At 45.7% G+C, this 7058-nt stretch overlaps 1 long non-coding RNA gene across 1 annotated transcript; it reads left to right on the forward strand.

Annotated features, from left to right (window-relative positions):
- The first annotated feature begins 4603 nt into the window (after window positions 1–4603).
- LOC127674158 (uncharacterized) lies at window positions 4604–5027 on the forward strand. The gene is made up of 2 exons (XR_007975305.1): window positions 4604–4694; window positions 4969–5027. It is a non-coding gene; the product is annotated as an uncharacterized LOC127674158 (long non-coding RNA).
- Window positions 5028–7058: the final 2031 nt, after the last annotated feature.

The raw sequence follows: 7058 nt of genomic DNA on the forward strand, positions 1-7058 counted from the left end.
ATCAACAGATAAGTCACTCCAGGGTGGCAGTAACCTGTTGACAACTGCGGGTAGGCAGGGTGCCTGGGCAGGAGAGGATGGAGGCTGGTGGGTGAGGGGAAGTTGTTGCTGCCACAAGGAAGCAGTCCTGACATTACCATCCTTGGAGATGTCACCAGTTGCTGAGGGCGAAGCTATTATCAGAGCGAAGCTCTGGAGGATCCGCTCTGGATTTGTGTGTGTGATCTGGATGGCAGCCACCAGCCGTATCAGCACTTCCCAGAACTGCAGTGAAGTAAGCAGTGGAAGAAATGAGATGTTCGCTTCACCGCTGACATCAGCACACACGCCCGCCCCCTCTCCGTGTGTGTGTGTGTGTGTGTGTGTGTGTGTGTGACTGTCTCTCTCTGTCTCTGTCTTTGTCTCTCTGTCTCTATCTCTCTGTCTCTGTCTTTGTCTCTGTCTTTCTGTCTCTGTCTTTGTCTCTGTCTGTCTTTGTCTCTCTTTCTCTGTCTCTGTCTTTGTCTCTCTGTCTCTGTCTCTGTCTTTGCCTCTCTGTCTCTGACTTTGTGTCTCTTTCTCTGTCTCTGTCTGTCTATCTGTCTCTCTCTCTCTTAAAATGTAGTAGAAAAACCAGCTGAGCCCTGTCCAGTCTTTATTTGGTCAATAACCCAGGTTCACGATAGGAAGAACAACCTCTTCCTAGTTCATGGGAAGGGACAGAAAATCAAGGAGGGTGTAAGAAAAAAGTGTTACAAAGGGAGACAGGCACCCGGAACACAGAATGAGAGCAAGCAAGCTACTGGGTTAGCAGGACTTCTGACGGAGAGAGACTCACCTGCGGTAGACTGTTTCATCTTTCGAAGGCTGATGCTTTGCCAAGCTACTCTTCGTGCTTAGAGCCTCCGCTCACTGCACAGTAGAACCACAGTGTCCTAAAGCTCCCACTCAGCCCTTGCAGATGCCAAAGAAGATCAAGAAACCAAGGATCCTCTTGTAATGGTGAGCTAGTGTTATTGTGGGTGCTAGAGAAACAAGAGGGGCTTGGGAGACCATCCCGGCTTTCATTTAGACTCCCAGGCTTGTAGGCTTGAAGCCCTGCTAGAAACAGTGTGGTTGATTTTCTAGTTTTCCTGGAATGACTTTGGTGTCTGAGTGACACATACAGGAGTCAGAAGTTTCTGGAAACAGAAGAATTCTCACCTGAGTGGCTCTCCGTGGCAGGCTATCTTTGCCAAAGATTGGTGTTCAAAGCCACAAGTCAGAGGACTTCAGTACACTCCTAGCCCTGCTGAGGCAAGATATGTACCACGGCAACTTCAAGCATCATCTGGGAAGAACTAGAGGACCAGAGGAGGCAGGAGCATCGTGCTCCTTAGAACACCCGGGGATGCTGAGAAGCCCTATGTCCAACATGCCTGACCAAACAAGTGCAGCAGTTTTGTCCCAAAGAAAAGACCAAATATTTTCTAATGGGACTGCATCACTATCAGTATTTGTCTAAACTTAGTACAGACTGAACAATGAAATAGATCCACAAATAAGTATGTGTACATGTTAGCAGAGGGAGGAATATACTTGGCTTCCAGGCAAGCAACTCCACAATAAATAAAACAGAAGATGCACATTTGCTCTTTCCCACAACAGGCAGCAGCAGGTAAAGGGAAGAGAGGTCTCCATCACATGCCCCGTGACTTAAAACCAACGCTTTCCTCTGTCAGCACCAGTCGGAACAGGCAGGGGAGTTGCCAACAGTTGGCCCTGGTTAGGAGCAGAGGGGAGATGGTCAGATCTCAAGAGGAAAAAGGGGGGGGGGGACTGTTGGAGAGATGAGACAGGAGGAACAGAGTGGGTATATTTATTTCAAAGAAAAAGAAAAGAAAGGAAAGGAAAGGAAAGGAAAGGAAAGGAAAGGAAAGGAAAGGAAAGGAAAGGAAAGGAAAGGAAAGGAAAGGAAAGGAAAGGAAAGGAAAACTACACCGGAGAAGAGAGAGGTAAAGTAAAAACATGAAAAGGTGTCGGGAGAAACAAGGTATCCCAGAATTGAGGTCAAAAAGCAACCGGAAATGAAAGAGAAGCAGATCATACGGAGGAGCCCTAAGGCTCGTGAGTGAAGACAAAATGGTAGAAAGACTAGAAGAAAAGCCGCGAGAGGAGCTCAAGGGACGGTAGGACAGATAAGGCTGAAACCCGAGGCTGGATTGGACATTCAGTATGGCTTGCCCTGGAGAGCAGTAGATGTACTGCGCATGCCCGGGAGCCAGCCGTAAAGATCAGGTAAAGAATGAGAGGGACTGAGAAAGGACTTCCCTAAGGCCCAGGAACAGCTGACTGCATATGAGGCGAGCATAGATTCTCCAGTGTGACCTCAGGCCTTTCCACCCTCGCCAGTTCCGGAATAACGACTCTGAGACGTAATTTTTGTGGATAAATGCCTAGGTTTTATAAGGTTTGTTTTTAGTCCCCCCCCCCCCCCTCCGGCTAGCTCATAACTCAGTTACCCTGATTAATCTAGTCTAAGTTCTGCCAAGTCTAGACTCTGGGTGGCGATCTCCGTGTGTCTCTCACTATCTCCCAGAGTTGCCTTCCCACTCTCTCTCTCCGCTGGAATCCCCACCTCTTACTTCCTGCCTTTCACTAATAGGCCATTAGCTTTTTATTGACAGGCGATGGTTCCACACAGTACACAAGCGATTGTCTCTACACTCTAGTGCTGGACTATCCTTCTCAGTAAGCAGTCCACCTGAGCATAAAGCATTGCAAAGGTGCACAGTTGTGTGACCTCATGTGGGTCATCTGGTTCCCTTTCCTTTAGAAGAAAACCCAAGACTGAGGTCACTGAAGCAGAGGGCTGTACCTTGCCCTTTGGCCTCCACAGGCTGCTACCTCTTCCATAACAACAAAAGAATAAAAGGTACTGGGGTGCAGCTTAACTGGTGCGATGCTTCGCTGGCATGCAGGAAGTCCTGGGTTCAATCCTCAGCACCGCACTCACTGAATGTGATGGCTCTACTTGTAATCCGGCACCCAGGAGGGGAAGACAAAGGAGCGGACGTGCAGGTCATTCTCAGCTAACTAGTGAGTTTGTGGCTAGCCTCGGCTATACAGAAACATGGCTACAAAAATGCAAGCACACACACATACACACATATGCACACGCACACAAATCACAAATACACACACTATATTGACATACAGGTGGATGTAATGTGTTAAAACATTTCTCTATCATGTAACACATCTTTTTTTTTTCAATTCTAATTTTAGAATAAATCAAAGCATTTCTATGGGTCTCCACAAGCCATACAGGCAACAGAGCCTTTTGTGCCTAATCAATAAGACAGTCCCGAACAACTAAAAGTCACGAAGTAATAAGTTCTAAAAATATGCTGAGATTAAATTAAATATTTATATTAATGTGAGGCAGGTTAAGTGCATTCAGATGGCGGCAGCTGGATGCAATGATCACAAGAACTGCGTAATTCCAGAGAGAGGTGGGTTTTAAGGCGCTGGCTGGTATGTGCTATTTTTACATGCGTTATGATAGGCACCGTTCCATGTGGATTTTTTTTTTCACTAAATCCCCGTAAGATACCTTCAAGGTTTATAGCTTATTCCAAATGGTACTTCACAAAAACATTTAGTGGGCCATAAAGATAGCTCAGTGGCTAAGAACGCGTCTCTCTCTTCTGGAAGACTCGGGGGCTGGTTCTCAGCACCCACATGGCAGACACCTGTAACTCTAGTTCTAGGGTGATCTGATGCCCTCTTTTTGTCGTCAGAGGTTCTGTTTGCGCCTCATGCATATATATGCATGCAGGTAAACATTCGTACACATATAATAAAAATAAGGCATACTTATGGTATGTAGGGGTGGGTAGACACTACCTGCATCGTGGGACGCACGTAGAGGTTGGAGGACAACTTTCAGGAGGCAGTGCCCACTTCCTACCATGCGAGCACCAAAGATCCAAATAGGTTGTCGGCTTCAGTGGGAAGCACATTTGCTGGCCAAGCCACACTGCGCTCAAAGATACTTTATTATTTATTATCCTTTATTATTTCATTATCCTTGTTCTACACATGAGGGAAGTAGAAGCACAGACACTTAAGCGCTCACCTGTAGCGAGAATCTTGGTTTCTTTAAAAACCAACTCATGTTATGTAAATAGGTTTTTGTTTTAATCCCTGATGTGGGCTACGGGGCTGCTTAAGATTGTCTGCATCTAGCCGGGCAGTGGTGGCACATACCTGTAATCCCAGCACTTGGGAGGCAGAGGCAGGCAGATTTTTGAGTTCGAGGCCAGCCTGGTCTACAGAGTGAGTTCCAGGAAAGCCAGGGCTATACAGAGAAACCCTGTCTCGAAAAACAAAACAAAAGGATTGTCCGCATCTGCTAACTATGATTTGTCTCGTGCTCTAGGAGGGGCGTGATTTTTTGCCAGCTGCAGATAGCTTACATTTGGAATTCTGTGGACTCTTGAGAGGATATAAATGTAAGAGCCCAGAAAGGGACTGTGACTGCTGCTGCTGTTCCTGCTGCTGCTGGTTGCTGCTGTTGCATTTGTTGCTTTTGCTATTGCTGGATTGCTGGATTGCTGGATTGCTGGATTGCTGGATTGCTGGATTGCTGGATTGCTGGATTGCTGGATTGCTGGATTGCTGGATTGCTGGTTGCTAGACTCCTGGACTGCTGCTTGGGAATATTCCGACAGGTAAGATTGGACTTACCCTCGAGGAACTCGATGCCCCTAATCATCAGGAAGCAGGCTAAAGAGCCCTGTGCCCCTTTTCCTCTCTAGCCTTCTTTCTCACCTACCTAGTGTTGGAGGGTTGGAAGGGATTGGGGTAGAGAAGGGTGTTAGGCATAAGAACCCATTACAATCATACCATTAGATGAGAAAAGCCACGAAAACTCTTGTGTTGTGTGAATGAAACCATGCACTCATTTACTTGCCCATGTGATCATTACTTCTTTTGTTTTGATAGGTAAAAATACAGTTCTGCAGCCTTCGCTTTGTGCAGGACCCCGAACCAGGCAAAGGGAAGGAATCCTTCATAGCTCATTTCTTACATGCCAACTCTCTAGTGAACTTGAAATAAATGGCCTTCTAAATATCATGTCTCAAGCGGTAGTTCATACAGTGAAATATAGATTGCTCTGGAAGTTTAGGCCATGGGACCCTAACTCAATCTGTGTATCAGAAAGAGCTTCCTGAAGAATCAACGTTTTGATTGAGGCCTTAATGATATGTACCTGGGTAATGTGTGGGTGAAGGTGTTCTGGGTGGGACCAACAGCCTGGATTAGGTGTTCAGGATGTAAAACTACATTTCATGAACCTTCCAAAGTGAAGACCAAAGAAACTCCTGAGGAGACATTGGTGTGAGACAGGCATGTGGAGATTCGAACAGGGGAAGTGGTTGGGAGGAGAGATCGATTCAAATCAATGACATTTCTGTAAACGAGAATGACATGGAATATTAAATAAACCTTTAATAGCTTCCTGGAGAGGCAGAGAGAAGAGCTTAATCATTTGGACCTTTGAAGGCTGTTTAATAGAGTAAGATGGTCATGTCTTGTAGACATTCTGAGAAGAAACTGTTGTGACATTCTTATGAACAAAAGCCATGTAACACTGAGTTCTATAGAGCTGTCATATGGTAACATGGTACTGAAAATAAATGGGGAAGCTGTGCAGTGGCCAGGTATGGCCACTTGAAGGTGGCCCTCTGATCTCCAGATTGGTCCTAAGCTGGAGACCCTCTTCCCATAACTTCATGGAGAATTTCTTGGGACACGACGTGGCTGCATGTGTGACACAGAGGACTGCAATGGCTCAGGGTTTGCATTTAGAGTCCACCATTCTTTGTCACCGTCCCACACTCCCCTTCATGCACAGGTACAGACACATTAAGAAATTATCAGAGGGAACTTTGTGCACGCTCTCCTGGTTGCGCGTGTATGTAATTCTGGCACTTGATCTGGAAGCCTGGAGCAGGAAGAGCGCACAGCAGCCCAGTCTGTGTAACAGCAAAACAACAACAAAAGAAGCCCCATTTCATTCCTTCTAAGGTCAGTAAAGCCCATGATATCATCTCACCCAGAGATGCTTGAGCATTCACATAGGAGAAAATAAGGCTCCCATACCATCAATGGAGGGTTTTCTCTGTTTGTTTTGCTTCCTCAACTTCTTCAAGTATTACTTTTATTCATGGAGAGAGAAAAAAAAAACCTAAATTCAAGCACCAGGTAGATCTACATCAACCAGCAAAGCAAAATGGGGTTGTAGAGATGTAGTATTTGTTACAAAGTTGGGCAACATACAACGAACTCTTGCTTATTTCAGATAAACACCAATGATAGCCACCAATATAAAAGCAGTTCCCAGATTTTGTTACTTTTGTTGAAAACCAACCAACCAACAAACAAATAACTTAGACTCCTGCAGCTGATTTATTGATTTCCAGATTGCTTTAGCTATGCAGAAAGTAGGATCCTGGGAAAAGACTCATGGAGAAGTGTTTGCCATGCAAGTCTGTCCATCTGACTTCAGATTCCCAGAGAAGACATAGAAGCTGGGCTTGGTGGCAGAGGTCAGTAATCTCAGTATCCCAGTGGGAAACAGAGACACAGGATCTCCTAGAAACTTTCTGGCTGCCTGGCTTATGGTATGTAGTGAACCAGTGTAAATAAGGAGGCCTCAACAAAGCAGACAGCAAGAAGTGACAGCTTCTTGCAATGTTGTGCTCTGACCTCTGCACCTGTGCTACTTACTAGTGCATGCATGCACCCACAACCCCTAGCACACATCATACACTCACACAAAAACAGTTTTTAAAGATATTTTTTAATTTCATTTTTTAAATTTATTCGATATATTTTTATTTACATTTCAAATGATTTCCCCTTTTCTGGCTCCCCACTCCTCGAGAAAGTCCCATAAGCCCTCTTCCCTCCCCCTATTCCCCCATCCACCCCTTCCCACTTGCCTGTTCTGGAATTCCCCTATACTTCTGCACTGAGTCCTTTCAGAACCAGAGGCCACTCCTCCATTCCTCTTGGACATCATTTAATAT

Source organism: Apodemus sylvaticus, chromosome 23 (genome assembly GCF_947179515.1).
Source record: "Apodemus sylvaticus chromosome 23, mApoSyl1.1, whole genome shotgun sequence".
Taxonomy (NCBI): Eukaryota; Metazoa; Chordata; class Mammalia; order Rodentia; family Muridae; genus Apodemus; species Apodemus sylvaticus.